General features: G+C 52.0%; 1 pseudogene; it reads left to right on the forward strand.

Moving 5' to 3' along the window:
* Positions 1-25,032, forward strand: part of LOC132334622 (zinc finger protein 850-like) — an 860,268-nt pseudogene that overhangs the window by 718,576 nt on the left and 116,660 nt on the right.

The raw sequence follows: 25,032 nt of genomic DNA on the forward strand, positions 1-25,032 counted from the left end.
GATCCATATGGTCCCAGTCCATAGGATCCCAGTCCATATTTGATCCCACTCCAGGCTATCCCGGTCTGGAGGGTTCTGATCCACAGAATCCGTCCATGTGATCCCCGTCCATGTGATTCCAGTCCAGGTGATCCCAGCCCATATTTGATCCCAGTCCAGTTGATCCCAGTCTGTGTGGTCCTGATCCATGTGGTCCCACTCTGTGCAGTCCCAAACCACAGGATCCCAGTCCATATCTGATCCCAGTCCATATTTGATCCCAGTCTGTGTGGTCCTGAACACACTCCCAGGGTCTGGAATTCCAGTTCCAAGCCAGGAAAAAATGTTCCTGCCCTTGAATTTCCTTGCTATCATCTCAAAAAATTAGAATGAAATTTTAAATAAATAAATAATAATTAAAATGAAGAAATTTTGATGAAAATGAAATATAGTAATTTCAACTCTTACTTACAATACTCCAATAATGATTCAATCCAAAACAGCAATAATTATTGCTATAAAATTCCCAATAAATATATATAAACAAATTATATACCAAGAAATACCTTTTGAAAGTTTTAACTCGATGACTAATACTTTAGATAAAAAATATCTAAAAAAACTAACATGCAATCTAACACACCTTAGTTAAACAATTCATATTACAAATATACTAAACACAAAACCAAATACCACTATAATTTCTCACACATTTTAACCAAACAATTTAACTTTAATAACACCCTTAAATACTCTAAAAAAAAAACTAAAATTACTTTAAAAAATTTTAATTTCGGGTGGGTTGTTTCATTTGGATATTGGTTTTTGGATTGTTTGGGTTAGATGACTTAAAAAATGGGATTTTTATAGGAATTGAATCAGCTGAGAAGGTGGCACTCTGCAAACAGAACTGACTGAAAATGAACGGGACAGAAATCAGCAACTTTGAAAGTTTTATTTGCTATCAAATACATCCCACACACCCAGCCCCACACAATCCCCATCCCACCACTCCAAATTGGGATCCCACTTCTCCCAATCCCTTCCCAAACCCAACTCATCCGGGCAGCTGTGGAATGGAGTGAGTTTGGCCTGGGATTGAGTGGGGGGAAATTACTAGGATTTTGTGGCGAGTTTTGGGATTCTCGTGAATTTCTGGGGGATTTTGCGTGGTTTTTTTGGAATTGTTGAGCATTTAGTGGGATTCTTTGAGGTCAAGGTTTATTACGTAAATTTTTTGGGTTTCTTGTGGATTTTTGTGCAATTTGGGGGGGTTTTGTGGGGTTTTTTGGGTGTTGCCAGGATTTCTTTGGGTCCCGGGGTGGATTCTGTGGGACTTTTTATGGTTTTGCATACAATTTTGGGGGATTTGTGGGGTTTAATTGGGATTTTGGCGGGTTTTGTTGGGATTTCAAGACACTTTGTGGGCTTTTATTTTGATTCTAGGGTGTTCTAACAGGATTTTGTGAGATTTAATTGGGATGTCGTGGGTTTTATAGGGACTTTTGGGGGTTTAATGGAGATTTTGGTGCCTCTCAGCCCTTCCCCACACCCAGGGACAACCCACGGACCACCCAAGGCCCCCCAAAATTCCACTAAAAATCCCCCAAATCTCCCCAAAAAAACAATAAGATCCTCCAAAACCCCCGAGAATCCCACAAAATCCCAGTGGAACCCACCAAAATAAAAAAAAAAAACCCTGCACAACACCAGTAAACTCCCTCAAAATCCAAAACCCCCCCAAATCCACAACCCCCCAAAACCCAATAATTCCCCCAAAAACCCATTAATTCCCGCTAAACAACAAAATCCCTCAAAACCCAAAAAAGCCACCACCAAATCCCCCCAAAAATCCCCCAAAAAAGCCCCCAAAATCCCCCCAGACTCACTGGGGCCATCCTGGATCAGGGGGCACCGGCCGGTGGAACAGGAGCCACTTCAGGGGGCCCTCGGAGCTTTTTGGGGAGGGGGCACCATGGGAGACCCCCCAAGAACCGGTAAGGGGGGGGAACCCCTGCTGTGACCCCTCCCCCTGAAACCCCCTGACCCCGGTTCAGGGTGGGCCTGGGACCCCCCGGGACCCCCAAATCTCCCCCAGGACCCCTCCAGGAACCCCAAACCCCCCAGAGCCCCACAGGGTTGGCCCAGGACCCCCTGAGAGCCCCCAGACCCCAATCGGGCCCAGCCCAGGATGTCCCCTGAGACCCCCCCAGACCCTTCCCAAGACCCACCCAGGACCCTGCCAGGACCCTCCAGACCCCGCCCCAAACCCAACTCAGGCTCCCCCAGCCCCTCCCCAGACCCCCCCGGGACCTCTCCCCAAACCCCCCAAACCCTCTCCTAAAATCCTTCCAGACCCCCCCAAAGCCCCTCCCCAAAACCCTCCCAGGACACCCTCAGGACCCCCCCAGAGCCCTCCCCAAACTCCCCCAGGACCATCCCAACACCCCCAGACCCTCCCAAGACCTTCCTACGACCCCTCCCACATCCCCCCCCTCGAGACCCCTCTTAGGACCCATCCGCACCCCCCAGGTCCCCCCACAATGCCCCAGGACCCTCCCCAGACCCCCCAGACCCCACCCAAAGCCCCGGACCCCTCCCCAAAGCCCCCCCCCGGACCCCCCAGGACCCTCCCCCGCCCCCCCGATCCCCCCCCAGGCCCCTCCCGCACCTGTCCCGCGCCCGGCGGGTCCCGGCAGCGGCGGGGAACGGGGCGCAGCTTCCGGCTGGCGTCTGATTGGCCGGGGCGGGGAAGGCGGGCCTTGCTGAGGGGAGCCGCGCTGTGAATGGTTGGTTCGGGGACGTGCAGCGCGGTGATTGGTCGGTTCGGCGGGGCGCGCCGCTATTGGCTGGGAGCCGGCGCACGCGGCTGAGGCAGGAGATTGCGAGAGGAGAGCGGCAGAGGAGAAGCTGAGGTGGGGTCGGAGGGGAAACTGCTGGGGGGGGAGAAGGCGGGGTCTGAGGCGGGTCTGAGGCGAAAGGGGGGATTTTTGGGGGCATTGACTGGAAATAGGGGGGTGTGCGGTGGGTTTGGGGGGAATGTGGGGGGGTGTGAGGGGGCTTTGGTGGGTGTGAGGGGGCTTTAGGGAGCTTTGGGGGAAGCTTGAGAGGGTCTGGAGCGTTCTCAGGTGGGTTTAGGGGGATCTGAGAGAAATTGGGAGGGTCTGAGGGGATTTTGAGAGGAACTGGGGTGTTGTGAGGGGATCTGGGAGGTTCTGAGGTGGGGCTGGGGGAAATTCGGGGGAGTCTGGGGAGATTAAGGGGTCTGAGGGGGATTTGGGGCAGTCTGATGGATTTTGGGGCATCTCAGGTGGGTCTGGGGTGAATTTTGGGGAAAACTGGGGGGAGTCTGATGGTCCTGGGGAGGTTTTGGGGGTCTTGGGGAGTGATTTGGGTCCTGGAGTGGTCCTGGGCCAACCTTGGGGGGCTCTGGGGGTCCTGGGGGAGATTTGGGGGTCCCGGGGGGTCCCAGGCTCACCCTGAACCGGGGTCTGGGGGTTTCAGGGAGGGGGCACAGCAGGGGTTCCCCCTTCAGGTTTTTGGGGGGGTCTCCCATGGTGCCCCCTCCCCAAAAAGCTCCGAGGGCCCCCTGAAGTGGCTCCTGTTCCACCGGCCGGTGCCCCCTGATCCAGGATGGCCCCAGTGAGTCTGGGGGGATTTTTGGGGGCTTTTTTGGGGGATTTTGGGAGGGTTTTGGGGATTTGGTGGAGGTTTTTGGGGAGAATTACTGGGTTTTGGGGGGGGGTGTTACATGGTTTGGGGGGGTTTTGTGGATTTGTGGGGTTTTGGATTTTGGGGGATTTAATGTAGTTGTGGAGGGTTTCTTGGGGGGGATTTATTGAAATTTTTGAGAGTGTTTTTAACTTTTGGTGGGTTCCACTGGTATTTTGTGGGATTTGCGGGTGTTCAGAGGGTTTTTTGAGGATCTTTTGGAGATTTTGGAGGTTTTTAGTTGCATTTTGGGGGGGCTTTGCAGTTATCCCCGGATGTTGGGAAGGCCTGAGAGGCACCAAAATCTCCTTAAAATCCACAAAAGTCCCTATAAAACCCACGACATCCCAATTAACTCTCACAAAGTTCTGTTAGAACACCCTAGAATCCTGATAAATGCCCACAAAATCCATTGAAATTTCAACAAATCCCCAAAATCCTAATTAAACCCCACAAATCCCTGCAAAAATGTCCACAAAACCATAAAAAGTCCCACAGTCCCCCTCTTTGGCCCAAGACCCAAAGAAATCTTGGCAACACCCAAAAAAACCCACAAAAACCTCCCAAAATCCTAACAAAAAACTCCAAAAAATTCCTTAAAAAACCTGAACCTCCAAAGAATCCCACTAAATGCCTCCACAATTCCAATACACCCCCCCAAATCCCCCAATAATCCAAATAAACCCCCTCAAAATTCCAGAGAATCTCACAAAACCCTCACAAAATCCTAGTAAAACCCCCAAAAGTACAAAAAAACCTTAAAAGATTGCAATAAATCTCAAAACACCCCCCCACAAGGCCGATAGAATCCCCCAAAGTCCAAACCTACCAAAATCCACAAACCCCCCAAAATCCCCAACACCCCCCAAACTCAGTGATTCTCTCCAAAAACCCCAATAATTGCCCTAAACTCCCAACAAACTCCCCCAGCCCACTGGTATGAACCAGCTGTGCTCCACATGGTTCCAGCTGCTCTCTTTCACCCTCACTTTTGTTCCAGTCACTCCCAGTATCTCCCAGTGTTCCCCAGTTCCCTCCAGCATGTTCCCAGTCACTCCCAGTATCCCCAGTATGATCCCATTTGCTCCCAAGCATTCCCAGTCACCCTCAGTTTAGTGGCACTCACTGCCAGTATGATCCCAGTCACCTCCAGCATGATCCCAGTTCATCCCAGGATAAGCCCAGCAGTTTCCAATGGCCCCCAGCATACTCCCAGTCACTCCCAGTTGCTCCTAGCATGATCCCCGTTCCTCACAGCTGCTCCCAATCACCCTCAGCACCATCCCAGTTACTCCCAGTACATCCCATTTGCACCAACATGGTCTCATTTGCTCCCCACAGGCTCCTGCTCACTCCCAGTGTGATCCCAGTCTCCATCAGTGTGATCACAGTCTGCCCTGGCAGTACGATCCCAGTATTATATCAGTACAAACCCAGCACAGTCCCAGTCACTCCCAGTATGATCCCAGTATAATGCCAGCACAAACCCAGTACAGTCCCAGTCACTCCCAGTACAATCCCAGTATGATGTCAGCACAAACCCAGTACAGCCCCAGTCACTCCCAGTACAATCCCAGTATGATGTCCATACAAACCCAGCACAGTCCCAGTCACTCCCAGTACGATCCCAGTATTATATCAGCACAAACCCAGTACAGCCCCAGTCACTCCCAGTACAATCCCAGTATGATGTCCATACAAACCCAGTACAGTCCCAGTCACTCCCAGTATGATTCCAGTATGATATCAGTACAAACCCAGTACAGTCCCAGTCACTCCCAGTATGAGGTCCATACAAACCCAGTACAGCCCCAGTCAATCCCAGTACCATCCCAGTCCAGCCCAGTCCCTGGCAGCGCTGCCACTGCTGGGATCCCCCAGCCCTGGGTGCGTTCCTCCCTCCCGGAGGTGCCGAGAGGAGCCCCAAGGGCTGGCAGTGCCCAGGCAGGGTCCCCAGCAAGGCCCAGTTTGGATGTGCAGCCCCCAGTTTTCCCAGTTTGCCTCTCCTTTGGCCCGGGCCGGGTTCCCCCCGCCCGCAGCGGCTGGGAGCAGCCGAGAGCCCCGCACTGCTCATCCCGACCTGTCCCGGCTCCATCCCCGCTCCTGCTGCGGGAACGGGGCACCGAGGGTGTCGCTGCTGCTGGGGGAGGAGGAGGAGGGAGGGAAGGGGAGGGATGGAGGGGGAGAAGGAGGTGGAGATAAGACAGCAGAGGAGGATGAGGAGCGGGGGATGGAAGGAGAGGAGCGGGAGGAAGAGGAAGGACAAAGGCGGATCCAGGCTGGGCAGACAGAACTGCGTGCTCGAGCCCTGCCTGCATTCGCAGCCCCCACCTGTGGGATCATTGCCCCCCCATCGCGCAGGTGAGCGGGGAGGGGGAGCTCGGCCCTGATATCTCGGGGGGGCTGCCTGGGTTGGGTTTTTTGGGGGGATGTTTGGAGAATGAAGAATCCAAGGCTGAGCGGAAAAGGCCCCTTGGGGGGACATCGGGGGGTGCCGGTGGCGGCCGCCGGCAGAGGCAGCCTGGAGGAGCAGAGCCCTGTGTCCCCCAGGAGCCCAAAGTGGGGAGCCCAGAGAGGGGGGAGCGCCGCCATTGGCGGGACCCTCAAGAGCTGGAGAGGGGCAGGGGGGACTCCTTGGAGCCCCTGCAGCCCAGAGCAGAGAGTGAGGGGAGAAGGGAGCCCGGGAGCCCAAACAGCCCCGGCATCCCAGAATAGTGAGAGCGAAGAGGGGGGAGCTTTTGGGATTGCTGGGACTGCCAGCAGCCTGGGGAGGGCAGGCACCGAGGAGAAGGGGGACCCCCAATCCAAGTGTGATCCTGGCAGCTGTGACAGGGGGAAATCCTGAAAGCCACAGGGGAGGGACCAGGGACGGGAGCTCCTGGGAGGCTTTTTCAGGGCTGAATCTTCTTGTTTGGGAGTTTTTCTGGAGGCCGGGTGGCCGGGGACTTGTAGAGACAGACTCGGGCAGTGGGACCTTCAAACTCAACGTGTGTGGGGCAAGATGAAACAGGACAGCCTTTCAAATATGATTGTCTGGCAAAAGATTTTGAGAATGTAGGAAGTATTAGCAAGATTGAAATGAAAGCAAGCTTCGAGATACCTTATTTACTGAACAGCTGGAAAACAATGGTGTGGCCCGACTGAAGGTAATCCCCTTGTGATGAAACAATTCCCTCTGCTTGCAGACAGGTCCAAGGGTCAGAGCAGACCCTGCTACCTCAGCAGAAGGGGTCCAAAGAGGAGTTTTTAGGCTTTAAAATGTAACACAGTATGGTGATGTAATTATTCTTATAGGCTGTATGTAAATGCTATAGAATTTGTATCTTGCACTGGATTGGTGAGTGAGAAATAGAGTATTCAACACAGGAGAAGATTTATTGTATTGTGACTGGAACCTTACTCTCTTAACACTCTTACCCTCTTCCTATCTTACCCTCTCATCCTCTCTACCACTCTCTTCTCTCGGGCCTGCTCTGAGCTGTGGCTGGACGCTCCCAGCAGGGCCCCTGCACCCAGGCCCTTTGCAATGAACCCCAAGTTCCACAACCTGGCTGTAGAGATCTCTCGTCTCCGTCCGTCCCGGCTGTCCTACCCCCAACGATCCTACAACAGCTCATCCCTTGTTTTCCCCAAACCAGGATTTCCCTTTGCCAACCCCTGGGAGGCTCCAAGGAAGAGGAAGGTGCCCTGGGACACTGAGGCAGGTGAGGAGGAAGTCAGTGCCCCTTTCCCCTCTGTGCTGCTCCATTTCCCAGCCCAGCGCAGCCCCCGGCTGCAGAACAGCCCTGCGGGGATCTTCTCCCCTTTTCCTGTGGCACAGAGGCAAATCCCATCCTGTCCTTGTCCATCCTCCCCCAGAGCAGGAGCTGAGCATGGAGAGGAGGGAGGACAAATCCCCACGGCAGAACCTGGTGGAAGAGGCTGTTTTGAGTGGCTCCACGGCGCAGGAACCCAACGGGGAGGAAAAGCCCCAGAGATCCCGCACGAGGAGGGGCTGCAAACGCAGATGGCGGGGATCTGAGGGGGAAAGAGCCAGCCTGGGCCGGGAAGGCGGCCGGAGATGGAGCCAGAGCTCGGAGCTGGTGCTGCATGAGCAGCTCCATGATGGGGAGAAGCCCCACACGTGTGGGGAGTGTGGGAAGAGCTTCCGGAGGAGCTCCAACCTGATCATGCACCAGAGGACCCACACTGGGGAACGGCCCTATGAGTGTGATCAGTGCAGGAAGAGGTTTCAGACCAGCTCCAATCTCCTCCTGCACCAGCGCACTCACACAGAGGAGAGGCCCTTCCGCTGCCCCGACTGCGGGCTGGGCTTCAGGCAGAATGCCCATCTTGTCATGCACCGACGCATCCACACTGGGGAGAGGCCCCACGAGTGTGAGGAATGTGGGAAGAGCTTCAGCCGGAGCTCCACCCTGATCAGTCACCGGAGAACCCACACTGGGGAGAGGCCTTACGAGTGTCGGGAGTGTGGGAAGAGCTTCAGCTGGAATTCCAACCTGATCCTCCACCAAAAGATCCACACTGGAGAGAGGCTCTACGAGTGTTCTAAGTGTGGGAAGAGGTTTCAGAGCAACTCCCATCTCCTCCAGCACTATCAGATTCACAGAGAGGAGAGGCCCTTCCAGTGCCCTGACTGCGGGAAGGGATTCAAGCACAGCTCCACCCTCCTCACCCACCGGCGCATCCACACTGGGGAGAGGCCCTACGAGTGTCCCCAGTGTGGGAAGAGCTTCAGCTGGAGCTCTAACTTGACCCAACACCAACGGAGGCACCGGTGAGGGAAGCCCTGCGAGTGCCCCGAGTGCAGGAAGAGCTTCGTGTGCTGCTCCAGCTCCATCCCCCACTGGAGGAGCCACTTTGGGCACAGCCCTGGTCCCTCACATTCCTGTGATCCATGTTGGGAACACACCTGGCTGCCTCTCCTTTTGGTCTGGCAATGATTTTCTTGTGCCTCATCTTCATCCCTTAAGACCACCATAAACATGGTTAAATAAATGAAATTGATCAAAGATATCTAAAGTCCCACCATTTCTCAGATGTTTGAGGAGGAATTTAGGATTTGGGGACACATTCTGTGTGGAGTGTCCCTGTTGCTAAAAGGCAGGAATTTGATCTAACCCTTCTTGTGTTGCTAACAACTCCTCCCCTGGCCCAAACCCAAACTCCACCCCTGGCGTACCCTATAAAAACCCCATGGCCCTGCCTTTGCCCTGTTTTTTGGGGTCAGAAATGGATTCTGGAGATCTCTGAAACCAAGACCTGTCTCGTTTGTTCCCAGCACCGGCAGCTGCAGCCTCCCTGGGCACCATGAACTCTGGAGAATGGGGGCAGCCAGTGAGGACATGTCCTGGATTGCAAGATAAGTGTGTGTTGTGTTTGCCATCTGTCAGAGGTGGGGCAGTTATCTTCTGTGCATTGGGCAATTTATCTCTTCCAGAACCATTCCTCCCTCCAGGAGAGATCTGCTGTTAATGGGCCATTAATTTACAGGAGAGTGAACGTGTTTTTCACAGGCAGCTTCACAGAAACTGGAAAACGTGGGGGTTCCCAGGAGGGGGCACCGCTGATCCAGGGCATCGAGGTGCTGCCTGCAATTGTCCATAACCACCCCTAAGGAGCCTCCAGGGCTTCACCCTCCATGAGCTGCAGCAGACGTGTCGGGAAAGGTGACAAGAGCCCGTGGAATGGTCCTTGTTGCAGGCAGATTAGCCACTTGCAGCTCTTCAAAACTCCCTCCTTTAAAAAAATGAAAAAACTGAAATCGTTCCTAAATGTGAAAAGCACATTCACCCTCCTGTGAAAATGTAAAAAGTTTAATAAAGGACAGTGGGAGACCAGGACCATGGAGCAAAGGTTATTATGGCCGGGTGCATCTTGGCACTCAGCCAGGAGCACCCTGTTACCTTCGGGGATCCCCCTGAAATACCTTTTCCCTTACACCAGCCTGTTGCATATTCATAGACCCTCCTGCATATCCATAAACTACTTCACATCTTCCAGAAACTGTTCTACCTGGCCCCTCCTTGGGTCTGCCTTTTCAGAGCATGTGTGTTTCTTGGCTGTGGTTTTGGCTCCTTCTCTTTATCACCTCCAGGTTTTTGGGCCTTGGTCCACTCTGCCTTCAGACAGGGAGTGCTGATAGTTGGCAGATCTGTGCAGGTGTCCTCATCCTGTGTGCACTGGATGTTATCCCATCCCAGCAGGCATTTAACACAAGCAGCTCTTTCATGAAGCTTAATTAACGACAGAAATAAAACCTATATGTTTATACCAAAGTTACTTTAACACCACACATATAAAATCCACTTTATTATCTGTGAAAAGCCAATATTATAATATGTTTCTATAACATTGCCCATATCTTTCCTTACCCTTTTGTTCCCAAGCGTGCAGCAAGGAGTGAAAACTGCCAGCATGGCACAGGGTTGCTGCCATCTCTCCATCACCCCGTGTCCCTCTCCTGTAAGAGCCTGAATGAGAGATGAGGGGCTCCAGGCAGCTCTCCAAAATGCAGTTTATTGTATCCTGGATGTTACAGCAGTCCAGGGTCTGGTGACGGAGCCTGTGCCTCCAGCTGTCAGCTCCAGCTGCAGGCAGGCCTGGAGACCCTTTAGCTCTGGTTACAGTGCATTATATACTCTGCTTTGCTGAGCATCTTAACACAGAAGAAACAATCTATACCTTTACTTTTATCTATAGCCTATCATAACTCCTGTAATTACCATATTCATATTACTATTCTGCAGTCACTAAAAGTTAGTACGTTAGTTTAAGCTAGAAGTTGTTTTTCAGTTTTCTTGCAGTGAAAAAATTCTGAGACCTTTTTTCTACTTGCAACTTTGCTGACTTGTTTGTGGAATCTTTTTGCTTGGTAAAAACATCTTCTTGTTTGAGGTGGGTTTATCCTTTGCTCTAAGCCATAAAAACCCCTTTGTAAGTAGCACAGCCTTTGCCTTAGTTACCCAGTAAGACTGGCCCAGCACTTCTTTTTTTCTATATCAAAACTTGCTTTCATTTCTATTCCTTCTTCAGATTCTGCATTCAAAAATCTTTCTGTCATGCACACATATCTGTTAAAGTTTCTTGTCGAACTTTCATCCTTCCCAACACTCTGTGCCACTCTGTCTCTCTTTTCCTGAGGGCAGAACAAGGGACAGAATCCATCCAGAGGTGACACGGGAGCACTGCTGTCCTTTCTCCGTTCTGTGTCCTCCTTTCCCCCCCATCTTTCCATGTTCCCCTTCCCTGCCTGTCACTGCTGAGTCAGAAATGACACGGATAAATGAGTGACACACTCCATGCATCTTCAGAAAGCCAATAATCATCTTTATTAGGAGACGGATTTTTTTGTACTCGTTCCTGATAGAGGTGGACCTGATTGGTTATTTTACATTTCACATGATTGGCTAGTTAAGAAAACACCCCTCGGGGGTAAACAATCCATGAGGAAAACAATTGTCACAAACACCACCTGCGAGGTTGTTCAGGATTCTTCATCTCCAGCTCCCTAATGTTTCCCAGACGGATCCATGGGAAATCTTACCTGGATTGTGTATCCACACCTACCCGGGAAGGTGACGGCCGCGCCGTCCCGGGCCCTCCCTCTAGAAATGGCGCTTACCACGCTGTTTAAAGTTCCCCTTTTTTCCTGCCTAAGTCCTTCTTTTCCTGTCCCCAACCTCCCCTTCTCCCCTGCTGTTGGAACCCAGGGCACAGGGAATGTCTCTCTGCCTGTCCTGAGAAGTCCTGATCCCCAAGAGATCACTGCTTTTAACTTTTGTCCGTGGAGAAAGCTTCCAGGACTTTGGGAAGAATTGGGATCTATGAGTGTGTGAAAGAGAGAGTAGTGTAGTTTATCACAGGGTGAAAAACTGAGAGCTTTGGGTTTTTAGTCTGAGGGTGGATAGAAGACAAGACAGAGGATTTTGGGCATTGCCTGATCTCCTTCTTGTTCATCTCCTCCATTTTCTGTTGTGTTGGGAGCACAGGGTGATTGGTTGGAAAGAGCTGCAATGCAGATGCTGAGTGGTAAACAAAGAATTAGTTACTGGTAGAAAGGTAGAAATAAAATGTGTTCTAAGAGTTAATTGGACAAGTTAATTGGACAAAGTCGTTTTAAAAGACCTTGAACCTGTGGGTCCTGTGACTTTTGGTGCCTTCTCTTTGTACGCTAAGTCTGGTGTGCAGACGGCGTGCTGAACTTTTGGTAAGAGAAAAATAAACAACAGCCTGAAGACTGAAAAAATCAAAGGTCCCGTTTGTTTCTCAATCCTGGCACAGAATTTTTTACGGGTGTCCCCATCAGGGGATCCCCGGAGGAGGTTCACACCTCCATCCCTCCCTTCCTCCCTCCCTCCCTCCCTTCCTGTCCCGCTGCTCAGCCCTGCTCAAAGTCATGCACCCTCGCTGCTTCACAAAAGGACCCAAAATTACCCCAAATCCACCCAAAATTACCTCAGAACCCATCCTGAGGGGCTCTGGGGGAAATTTGAGGGGAGTTTTGAGGGGATTTGGGAAGATTTTGGCTGAGTTTGAATCCTTCACCCGCTTGGGCATCCACAAGGTACTAAAACCACCCAAAATTTCCTCCAAATTAACCCAAAATCCACCAAAAATCGATCCAACTACTAGGTAGCTGGGGGGAAATTTTTGGGATTTTGAGATTTGGGGGGGATTTTGGCTGGGTTTGAATCCTACACCAAATTTTGTGTCCAGGAGGTACCAAAACGACCCCAAATCAACCCAGAATCGACCCAAAATTACCTGAAATTAACCCAAATTCTTCCAAATCCATCCTGAGAAGGTTTGGGGATATTTGGAGGGATTTTAAGGGAGCATTTTGAGTGGGTTTAAATCCTATGCACACTTCAGTATCCATAAGGTACCAAAACCCTCCACAATCCACCCAAAATTACCTGAAATGAATGAAAAATTCATCCTGAGGGGGTTGGGGGGAGGTTTGGGTGGGGTTTGAGGGGATTTGGGGGTTTTGGGAGGGATTTTAGGGGGTTTTTGGCAGTCATCATCATCCAAAAAACAACACCCCATGCCAAAGCCGAGACCAAACCCTAAGGACTGTGCCCCTCGTGAAGAGGAGATCAAAGAACTGCTCCCCTTCTGGGGAGGAGATCAAAAGCCAGAGGAGACTGAGCTATTAACTCATTAGGTTAAAACGTATTCATTTAATCAAGTATCATCATTTCTGTTCCTTTATCCTTTGTGATTAAGTCTCAAATGCTTTTCTATTCCTTGTTAATTTAGCTGAATATTAAATTTGGTTTTATAAACTATTAAGTCACATTTCTGATGTTATATATGAGGTTCCATACATCTAATTTATAAAACCACAAACTGAAAATTTAGCAGCAGTTTTAACTGCGATAAAATAATACAATCAAATAGAATCCAGTAGTTACAAAGGGAAATTTGGCAGTGGTTTGGATAAAGCATAAGCAAAACCAATCGATCGGGGTATGGGGAGGGCTTCCCACCCTGCCTGACGTTCAAAAGGCAAAAGGATCCAAACACAACTTATGTACTGTGTGCTAATACATATTCATCAATGTTTTCCTGTAAATCTCCTCCTGTTTCTGATTCTTGAAATCTACATCACCACACTCACAGCGCATGCTCCCGCTGTGGCTAAGGGGGCTTCTGGCTTTCTGGGGCTCTTCTTGGAGGAAGGCCAACAGTCTTCCTCACTGTCCTCTGAATAACCTGGCAGGCTGTGCATGTGCCCCAAGTCCTGTGTTGTGTAAGTAAGCACTATGCTCCAGTTAAGCCTTTTTATTTTATAGAAAAGAACACTCTTTTAGACTCCCTGTCTGGAATTGTCCCAACGTTATTCATGTCATGGCTGATCCTGTCCTGGGAGTTGTCTTAACTTCGTCTTGATGCCAATTCTGACTTGGGAGTCTTCCTAACTTTTGTTCATCAAGGCCAATTCCAATCTCCTGTATCCTGTTTCCTACATGTATCATCTACAAAGAAACCCATCTGCTTCATACTATGAATCACATATACCTTTCCAATTTTCTTCCCAAAATATTGATATAATTACAATTTTGTTAGCACAAACCACATCCATTTATCACAATTTCCCCCATCTTCTCTCTGGATAATATTAATTCATGCTTTTTATTAAAGACTGAATTTTGGTATCTTCTACGTCCCACAAATCCAGGTTTTTACACTCTCTCATTTCTCTTTTTGATCAAATTTGATACATGGTATTTAACCTATGCAGGAAATAAAACATGGTATAGACCACAATAGAGTCCAGCCGGTATAAACCACCAGATTTTGTTAGCACAAATCATATCCATTTATCAAAACAGGCCAAAAGCTTGGAAAAGGATGAAAGAAATGCTCCAATGACGACGATAACAAACAAAAACCAAAATAATTTATTTTTGACAGCAAATGAACATGGGCTGCCCTCCAGCCCCCCGAGCCTGGCAGGCCGAGCGGTGCCGTTCCCATGGCATGAGGTGCTGGCAGCCTGCGGAGAGAAACCAGAGAGCCACGGTCAGTCGCAGCAGGCTCCTGTCCCCCTGTCCTGCCATGGCCTGTGCCCGGGCCAGGCTGCTGGCTGTGCTCAGAGCCCAAACCTCCCAACCCATTCTCTGTTTTTAGAGAAGGGCAACGTGGAAGGCACCGTTCCACCTCCTCCGCCTAATCACGGCACAGCAACTCCTCAGCAGCTGCAAGAGCGGGATGCCCGTGTGCCCGCTGCCGCCTGCCCAGAGCCCTTCTGCCAGCTGAGCTATGGAGCTGGGTGCCCACCTCTGGAGAGCTGCTGCCAGGAGAGGAGCCGATCCTGCACCAGGTCCTCGTCCTTCTGGAAGGGGCTGTCCCTGCAGACCGTGGCCCCTGGGGTAGTGCTGGCACTGGACGTGCTCCACAGACGCTGCAGGCACTTCCCCATCCAGTCTGGGCACCAGGTGTAATCCTCCTGGGAAAAACAGAGAACAATTGCATGGAAGTCAATTCAAAACAAGACCTGGAAACAAGAAAAAGCTCAAAGCCTGTCACCATTTCACAGGCCTGAGGAAGGTCTGACCACTCCATGAGAGAATTAAACCTGCCCACAGGTGGGGAAAATCCCCACCTTTTCCACGTGTAAACGCGCCCTTTCCTCAAGGGCCTGCAAAGCAGACCAGCTGGGGCACGGCTCCGGAACCCGTCCCCCATCCACATGGATGGATGCTTTTGTCAGGCTGGCTGCCCCCGCCTCACCCCCTGCCAGGCTGGCTGGCAGAAGCTGTCAGCAAGGCCAGCAGCCGGCTCCCCTTCCACAACATCTGTCCCCTGTCCCGCCAAGAAGCAGCTTGGCGGCCAGCATAAAAATTAATATTCCCCAGTGCCACCGAGCGGGGAACCTCCGGTGCAGGGCCAGGCCGAGCCCTGCCCTGCCTGGAAGCACCAGCATCCCCCCACCCCTGCGCCGGCTGGGGACTCATCTTGATTTCATCAGGGCACAGAGCGTGTCCTCCAGTCAGGGGCCGCAGCCAAAGCCCATTGGCTCTGCCCTGCCAGCGGCCAGCTCCAGGATGGTGTTCCCAGCTCCACGTTGTGCTCCAAAAGAACACGCCAACTGTGCCTCAATTTGCAGTGACATCACGATGCCACTGAGCTGCAGGGGGATGTTTCCCCTGTCCCAGTCCGTGGCACCTTCACTGCACTGCCACCACTTCTCCAATAGGACGGGGAGCTTGGAGCCGCTCCCTCCACAGCTCCCTGGGGACCAACGGAAGCATCTCCTCGGCTGTGCTCTCTCCTCCACGCCACAGGGAAACGCTCTGGGCTTTTCTTCCAGCGCCATGAGACACGTGCCGCTGCTACTTGCTGGGCTCCTGTATCCTACTGTGCACAGGCATGCAGCTCTGCTGTCTCCTGGGCCAGGCAGGGCTCCTGCAGCCAAGAATGCTCAAAAAGGTCCTCCAGGGATGGCCTGTCGGTGGGGTCCATGCATAAACACCATCTGATGAGGTGCTGGCACTCTGTGGAGAGAAACCAGAAATCGCCGCTCAGCGGGACAAGGCTCCTGTCCATGCTCTCCCACATTCCACAGTGCTCAGGCCACACCAGGAGTGCTCAGAGCTGCAGCCAAAAGCTTCCCATCGATCCTCTCTTGCGGAGGACACCAGCACAGAGGCACAGGTGCCACCTCCTCCAGCTAAGCCCAGGAGATCCACCTCCTCACCAGCTGCAAGAGCAGGACACTTCTGTGCCAGCTGCCGCTCCCAACCCCGTTCTTCCCCTCGTGCCTTGAAGGCGCATCCCCACCTTGAGACACCCGGGCGGGGAAGCAGAGCTGGCCCCGGACGATGTCCTCCTTGGTGTGGAAAGGAAGGTGCCCACAGACCAGCTCATAGAGCAGGATGCCCAAGGACCAGATGGTGGCTGGCTGGCCATGGTAGCAGCCAAAGAGGATCCACTCCGGTGGGCTGTACTCCGGCGTTCCTATGGGACACAGGCGCAGCTCATCAGGCATTTCCTGCTCCCTCCCTCCTTCCCTCCCTCCCAGCCAGCTCCTGTTCCACAACAGCCAGCCCCTGCCCTGCCAAAAAGCAACTTGGCTGCAGCTGGCTGAAGAAGGATTCCCCCTCCCTCCTTCCCTCCCTCTTCCCCCTCTGCCAGCCAAGGGGGGAACCTCCACTGCCTGGCTGGGCCCTGGCTTTGGGCTCACCTGACATCTGGGTGTAGAACGTGTCCTGGAGGATCGTGCCGCACCCAAAGTCGATGAGCTTCGTCTCGCCCGTGGCCAGGTCGACGAGGACGTTCTCGGCCTTGATGTCGCGGTGCAGGACGCCGCGGCTGCTGCAGTGCCGCACGGCCTCCAGCACCTGGCGGAACAGCCCCTGCGCCACAGGCTCCGTCAGGAAGCGCCGCTCGTGCAGGAAGTACCAGAGGTCCTGACAGCGCTCCGGACGCTCCATGACCAGCGCGAAGCCCTTGGGCACCTCAAACCAGTCCAGGAGCTGCACGACGCCGCGGAAGCCAGGCCGCGACACCATCCACAGCAGCACCAGCTCCAGGGGCACAAGGGCGCCGTTCTGCTGCAGGGAAACCGCGATGCCGTCAGCGGGGCCGATGCTGCGCCACGCCTCGGGCATCCCCTGCCCGACCCTGCCACTGCTCGCCACCCCCACTCACCCCACGCTCGCTCCCCTCGCAGTGTTCCGGCTGCCGCTCTGCCGAGCCTCGCCTTCGCCCCGCCCGGCACGGCCCGCCCGCTCCTCCCGCTGGCCCCGCTCACTCACCAGCCGCGCCCACTCCGAGATGCGGTCCCGGGACACTCGCTTGATGGCCACCTGCGAGCCAAGGCGAGCGGCGGTCTGAGCTCCTCGGCCGCCGCCCCCCTCCGACCGGCCCCGTCTCTTACCGGGGCGCCGTCGGCGAGCCGGGTCCCGGAGTAAACGCTGCCGAAGCCGCCGCTGCCCAGCAGCGAGCCCTCCCTGTAGAGCTGCTCTAGGGGAGGCTTCTCCGCCCGTGCGGGCAGCACCGCGCTCCCGCTCTTCTGCTCGGGGCACCCGCCCGCCCGGCGCGCTGCTGCTTGCCCAGCCGCCCCGGGCTGCGGCGGCTCGGGGCGGGCGGCCGAGCTGGCGAGAGGGGGAGCTCGGAGCGGGGAAGCTGCCGGCGACGCTGTCGGCCACGGGGCGGGAGCCGAGCGGCAGCGGGGCGGCAGCGGGCGGAACCGTGGCAGGGGCTTCTTTCGGGGCCGGGGCCTCGGCCGCGGCTGGGCCAGAGCCCGCGCCAGGCGGAGCCAAAAGACCGTGCTGCTCCGCCAGCACCAGAGCGAGCGGCTCTTCCAGCGGCGCCACAGCCAGTACGGAGAGAGCCCGGCGGAGGCGGAACCACGGCGGGCCGGGCAGGGGCGGGCACGGGGCGGCCCCGCCGAGGGGCGCCTTGCGGGACGTGGCATGAGCCGGCCTGGGAGAGGCGGAACACGGACGGCACGGGACGGGACGGGATGGGGAGCAAGTGGAAAGTCGAGCGGAAAACCGATCGAGAGAAGCGCTGCTGCTGCTGCTGCTGCTGCTGCTGCTGCTGCTGCTGCTGCTGCTGCTGCTGCTGCTGCTGCTGCTGCTGCTGCGGAGCCGCCGGAGCTCGCGGCCGTTCCTCCGTTGCCCCCGCGAACCCAACGGAGGAGCCGCCGCGCGCCCCAAGGAACGAAAGAGAGAAACAAACAAATCACACCCCAAAGTCATTCCTATTAGAGAAGTAACCAAAGAAAACAATGTAGCAATAAAGAAGAGTGTCGGCTTGTGGCTTCTTTCTTCTTTGTGTGAGACGAAGCATTTAATGGGGAAGAATTGCCTCTTCTGACAATTTTGCGCAAGTGGAGAGGAGCAGAGCATTTAATTTTCTAGTAGAAAAGGGAAATCATGTCACTAATGTCATCTCTTTTCATCCTCTGTTGACACAGTTGCAGGCTGCCAAAAGACATGGTCTGCAGTGTGGAGCTTGGGGCCAAGTTTCTTTTCCTGCCAGAGGATGAGTAGGGGAAGTATCCCAGAGTCATGGAGTTGTGGCATGGTTTGGCTTGGAAGGGATCTGAAAGATCCCATGGCTGCTGGGAACCCCCCTGCTGTGGCTGGGGACCCCCTGCACCAGACCGGCTTGTCTAGAGCTCCATGCAGCCTGGCCTTGAACACTGTCAGGGATGGGACATGCACACCTTCTCTGGGCAGCCTGTTCCAGGAAAGTCTTTTTTCTGAATCCCTTACCTAAACCTAATCTCTCTACATTTGGATCCATTCTCCCTTGTCCTCTCCTTTCTGCCCTCATATGAAGTCCCTGTCCAGCTTTCTTGTAGGTTGCCCTCAGGTACTGGAAGGGCACAGTTCGATCAAGGCCCGGTCTCTTTCCCAGGCTGAAGAAGCCGAGCTGTGTCAGCCTTTCCTTGCAGGAGAGGAGCTGCAGCCCTCGCACCATCTCGCTGTCCCTCCTGGGCCCTGCTGCAGCGTGTCCATGTCCTTGCCGTCCGTGCCGGGGAGCCCGGCAGAGCCGGACGCAGCACTGCAGGTGCAGGGTCAGCGGCGGGGAGGAGACACGGCCCTGGCAGCAGCTCTGGGAGCAGCGATTGGCGATGGGCTGCCCGCCCTGCAGAGAGCCGGGGCCCTTGTGCCTGCCCTTGTGCCCAGGGCACCTTTCCCCGCCGCCCGCCCGCCCGCCCGCCCGCTCAGGGGAAATGCACCCTGTGCCGCCCCTCAGTGCCGCCCCTCGCCGCTGCCTCGGGGACTGCCCGGTGCCAGCTGGAGGGCCCCAGGCCTCGGCCTCACCCTGCTCAGCCCAAGGCCCTGGAAAAGCAGATTCAAACACCCACCCAGAAAGTGCCCAAGGATTCCAAGGTCAGTATTTTGTCACCAGCACAGCTTTGCTATCAGAGTCTGGATGGGATTAGAAAATCACCAGGAGAAAAGAGCATGAACAAGTTCTGCCTTGGCACTACCTCAAGGTGTGGGGGTACCAGTCGTCGGTTTCACTGGCTCTGGATTGAAGGGACTTGAGGCAGTAATTCATCTTTGGACTCAAGTGTTTATTATTTCTTATCAGTAAAACAGTCTCATTAATGTGAGTTCAGCAACTTTTCATTAGAAGGCACAAAATGGCTAACAATCTCTTGTTCCAAGGTCTTTTAAGACTAAACTATTCAATTAAGAACTGACACCTAGATTATTTTCCCTTTTAACCCAATAGCTGATCCCAAAGAGCCTGCAATGTGGAATTTCTGCCCAATTACAAAAAGCCACCCAAACCCATGAAGAAGAAGGAAGAAGAAGCATGAAGAAGAAACCCAGGATGACAACCTGTGCCGTCCATCTTGCTTCCATCCACAACATACTAAAAATCCCAAAACCTAAATTTCTCAGAATCAGAGTGGACCAAGGCCCAAAACCTGGAGGTGATAAGAATGGATTAAAATTACAACCAAGGAATCTGCATGCTCTAAAAAGGCAGATCCAAGGAACAGCCATGCTAAACAGTTCTTGAAACATGTAAACTACTTTGGGGAAAAGTTTGCTATGCATGAGGGTCTATGAATATTCAACAGGCTGATGAAAGGGAAAAGGTATTTCAGGGGGATCCCCGAAGGGAACAGGGTGCTCCTGGCTGAGTGCCAAGATGCACCCGGCCATAATAACCTTTGCTCCATGGTCCTGGTCTCCCACTGTCCTTTATTAAACTTTTTACATTTTCACAGGAGAGTGAACGTGCTTTTCACATTTAGGAATGGTTTAAGTTTTTTCACTTTTCACGGGAGGGAGTTTTGAAGAGCTACAAGTGGCTAATCTGCCTGCAGCAAGGACCATCCCACGGGCTCTTGTCACCTTTCCTGACACGTCTGCTGCAGCTCATGGAGGGTGAAGCCCTGGAGGCTCCTTAGGGGTGGTTATGGACGATTGCAGGCAGCGCCTCGATGCCCTGGATCAGGGGTGCCCCCTCCTGGGAACCCCCACGTTTTCCAAATAGGCATCATCTCCTTCAGGGCGCTTCCTTAGGAATCTGAGCTGTACATTGATGACAGAGGTTACAATCTAAACCATTCCCATCAGTCAGTAATATGATTCAGGTGTTAAGATGTTGGAATGTTGGAGGACAGAAGACAGATGATGGACTTTGGACCTGGTTAACATAAGAGATTTGATACCAGGATGCCTTGGAAAAACAAACAGAACTTTGAAAATTAGATCTCGATGTCAAGAAGATTGAATCAGATGGGTTTGCTGGAAAAAGAAAATCCCATTAAACTCTGCAAGCAAGGGATGTTGTTTTATGCATAAGTTTGTGTAGGTGATTGTAACCTAATCATTGTAGTACACATTACTAGTCTCCCTAAAATAGTATATAAGTGCTTGTATCCCACAATAAAATCGGATTCTGATCACCAAGTCAGTCTCCCCATCTCTCTCCATCGCTGACACTTCCCTAATAAAGAACTGTTATTCCTGCTCCCATATTTTTACCTGAGAGCTGCCCTTAATTTCAAATTTATAACAATTCAGAAGGAAGGGGTTTACATTTTTCCATTTCAAGAAAGGCTCCTGCCTTCCTTAGCAAACACCTGTCTTTCCAAACCAAGACACAGGAGCCACCTGTATTATACATGGAAATACTTCACACGAAAATAACAAGAGCCTCAAAAAGGCAAAACAGCTTGGTAATTTGTAGAAAGTAACTCTGATAAAAAAAAAGTGTGAATAGATTGGTCTGAAGATGACATTCACAATTTTCCTGGTGACATTGTGCACTGTACTGTAACAGTGGATTGTCACTGGATATAGACAGTAGGATAACTGGATATGCTTTCCAAACTTTTTCTAAGTATTCATTGAATTATTCATTGAATTCTCATCCTTTTGTACAGTTCAGCTCTGCTGTAAACTTCAGAGACATTTTTTCACAAGCTTCTAACAAGTTACTCTGGCTCCATAATTCCTGAGACCAAATGGAGTCCAAATGCCAAGTGGGATTACTCTTTTCAAAGCCTGGAGTCACACAGAATGAAGCAGCACTTAAATCATCCTGTGCATCCCATACACATAACAGTCCAGTCACTGACCATCTGCAATAATTTTTTTTACTTTTGCTACAAATTACCTTCAAGAATAAGCTACAAATAATATCTTGAACCAGTTTAAATTCAGGGATTGTACTGCAATTGCCCAAAAAACTTCTAAGGGTACCTGGTGCTGTTGCAGTAATACAAGAGAACTGTAAGTGTGTATTACTAGTTGTTATTCATATTAGGTAAAAATGGCTCAGCTCAGCTTTGCAAAGTAAGAAACAAAACATGGAGAGTTGAAACGATGGAGTTGGGACAGTGTAGCTAGTCTGCTTTTTGTGAGAGATGCTCTTAAGCAGTGGAAGTATTAATGCACTTGTCTCCTGTAACTTTGCTCCTTGTGATCTACTGTCCACCTCTGCAACTTTTCTGCTCTTTTTTTCTCTTTATTTTTTTCAGCTGAGTACCAAAAGGAAAAGACAGAACTGCAATGTTACTACCAAAATATTAGATTTTTTTTTTCAAACTAAAAAATACTCACAGCTTTTAGAAAACACAACAGAAGTGTTGGAAAGTATAAACAATACAAAGTGTTGAACAGTATTTTTACATTATACTACATCAGCCAAACAAATGGATAGTAGGGCTTGAGGATCAAGGATATAATTGAAGTTTTGTTAAAAGGGCTTCTTTTGGTCTCTATGTGGTAGCTGTCATCACCCTGATGTCAATACTTCACAATCTATTTACATTATTCTAAGTTGTAATATTTTGCATCATTGATCAGCTATGGTTTTTTGGATTTCTCTTGTACCCATCATTGAATTATCCGAGCACAATCTCCAAATAAGACAAATGGTAAAGTAGCAAAGGGCTGCAATAACTGAGCAGCCAACAGGATAAGCTACACTGGCATCTCTTAGCTTTGCCAAATCCTCTGTGAGTGCTTTCGTTTCTTTTCCTTTTTGGTTTAAAATGCAACACACTTTCATTATTTCTGATGTCTCACCTCTGAAAGAAAAACATAGATATTCTTGTTAGCAGTGTCTTATTGGCCAACAAATCTTTAAAAGCTCTTTTAACTAGGAGTCTTGCGGCCTTGTGAGCTGTGCAGTGGAGATGGGAGCCAAACTCACCCTTCCTGTCTATGCAGAAGATAAGGAAAAGAAATGGCATCATCTAAAAAACTCAGAGGTCCGCTCGCTAGCTCCTTCCTAACTCCTTCAAATCCCCCAAAGTGTGAATTAGTGACAAACAGATGACAAGGACTCGTAATGCTGGCTCTTTGACTCCAAAGCAGCTGCTTTAGAATCTTTCACACAACCCTGTGTAGTTATGTGCCAGAAATGTATCATTTGAAGAAACTTTCCCAACGGAATTGAATGGGGGTTTGTTTAAAGGTGTTTGAGGAGAAAGTCTCCCAGCAGAGGTCTGGGCATTGGCCTAGCTGTGTCCCTGCTGATTGTGATGTGTGCCATCAGCTGCAGGGCTTTCTGGGCTAAAAATATCATCAAGTCACTTGGACTTGCTCTTTTTGGCCTATAACAGCTGGAGCCTCTTTCGGGGCAAATTTGGAGACCTCATCTATGGGTGGATGGAGCACCTAGGATTTTCCCAATTGCCGGGAATGGTTCTCCAGGTCCCCGGTGTAAAACGGGGCTCCCCAGCAAGATGAGAAACAATTGTCTAGGTTTGAAAAGAGAGGTGTCTGAGAAGGAAGACAGAAGCCTTCTCTGAAATGGAAATGTAAATCCCCTCCCTTCAAATGATTATAATTTAGAAATTAAAATGCTCTGAGGGAAATCTATGGGAATAGTACTCAGCCCGCAGAGCAGGGCAGCGTTTGCTGATGGTCTGAGCCCTTCCTAAAGATCCTGTCGGGCTGTCTTAGACCCCTGGGGCCAGGGATTCCTTCCAACCTGGGCTACTTTGGGTGGGCTGGGGGCAGCCCCAGGGCAGGTAGCAGTGTGTGCAAGGGCCCTGGGTGGTACGCTGCAGCACGGTCACCATGGCACGGAATGGAAGCCGGTGTCCAAGGGCCCTTTGTGACACGTGGGAAATAGAAGCTTGCCCGGGTGCTCGGAACACGCAACGGCTCAGAACGGGACAGAGCGGTGCCGTGAGGAGCCCCCGCACAGCCACTCGTTCCTGTCTGACCCAGAGCTTTTCCATGGCTTTGTTCCTGAGGCTGAGCTCGTGCCCCAAGCACAGGACTCACTGACCCGTGGCCTTCTGAGGCTTCTGTTCTGCAGCTGCCCTCAAGGGCAGAGCGTGGGACTTGGTGCCCTGGAGCTTTTCCAGGACATCTCTCCTGCAAGTAGCTCCAGTCAGTGACATGGAACAGAGACCCCCAAGAGTGCCCAAGCTGGCCTGGCTGGAGGAGGAGGAGGAGGAGGAAGAAGGCCCTGGAGCTGCCCCAGCACAGGATACTGAAGAGGTGGTGCCGTTCCAGCCACCACAGGAGGGTGAGTGGCAGAGCTGGGCCACAGGGCTGGAGCCTGCAGCCAACTTGGTCCCATCCCATGCCCTGGGGACATGCCCACGGACAGGACGGAAGAGGGGCTGCGCAGACACCCCTCAGTGGCTGTGCTCCATCTCCCTGGGGCATCCCGGGGCTATCCCTGCCTGGGAAGCGCAGGGCTGGGCTGTGTTCTCCAGCCTCTCCCGCAGCCCCTCAGCTCTGGCTGTGCTCACTCTTTGCCAGATGCAGCCATGGGGCGCACGGGAGAGCAGGAATCCAGCCGTGGCCGCTTCCGCAGCACAGCTCAGGTACCTGCAGCCATCCCCACCTGGGCTGGGCCTGCTGTCCCTGCTCAGCCGAGCACTGTTTGTGGAGCAGTCCATGCAAGATCCCCGGATTCTTGCCCTTCTCCTAAAGCTCGTTCGTGAATTCATCCACACCATCCAGCAGGGAGAGACCAGCACTGAAATAAATAGGGCAGGAGATCTTTCTCCTTTTCAATGCCTTTATTAAAAGCGATCAGCTCAGGTTCAGAGGTAAGATGGGTCTGCGGTCACACCTTTGTCGCTCCCAGGAGTGGCTCAGAGGAGGAGGAAAATGCAGCTTTGTCGACTAGGGGGCAGAGCTGGGGCTCCTGTCCCCACGAAGGCAGTGGGGATATTCCCCTAATTCTGCTTTTTGGGTTTTCTGTCTAGGGTACTGGCTCTAGCCAAGGTCCTTTTAATATGGGGCTAGGGGCAGCAAAGGTTCTCAGTGTCTCTGCAGGCTCTGGACTTTTGTCCTCATGTTTAGACATCACTTTGATCTCCTAATTCTGTATTGGCTCGTTGCTTTTGGGGTTTTTTTTGGTAAGTTTGTTGGGGATCCTTCCCATGGCATGCTGAGTCTGAGGTTATTTTGCATGTCCTCTGATGTCCCCTCCTTTCACTGGCTGAGAAGGGCCATCCACCTGGCCCAGGCAGGGTAGTACTGATACAAAAAGGGGAATTCTCAACAATACTGAATTAACGACCTACTCTTAATAGGTCATTAAAACATGAAGCTAACAAAGAACTCTCCTCTGCCACTACTGGTTAAACGTGTATTTCTACAACCTTTTTGAAAAAAATGGGTAACCCTTTTTAACTCATACCATCGGGCATGTGACCACTATATATGGACAATGGAACTCTGTGCTCTGTGCTGTTTGGTGGTTTTGCATCACAGAAGTGATGTTCTAAGAGAAGCAGTTTCTTCCAATGAAAAAAAAACCAATCAGTAATTAGCTTTGAGATCTGACAATCTGTTAAACCACTAAGGAAACTGTACACAGCCCTGTGAAGACACACGGTAAAGATGAAAAAGCCTGGGAGGGTCTCTTTCCCTT

This window comes from Haemorhous mexicanus, chromosome 16, assembly GCF_027477595.1.
Source record: "Haemorhous mexicanus isolate bHaeMex1 chromosome 16, bHaeMex1.pri, whole genome shotgun sequence".
Lineage (NCBI taxonomy): Eukaryota > Metazoa > Chordata > Aves > Passeriformes > Fringillidae > Haemorhous > Haemorhous mexicanus.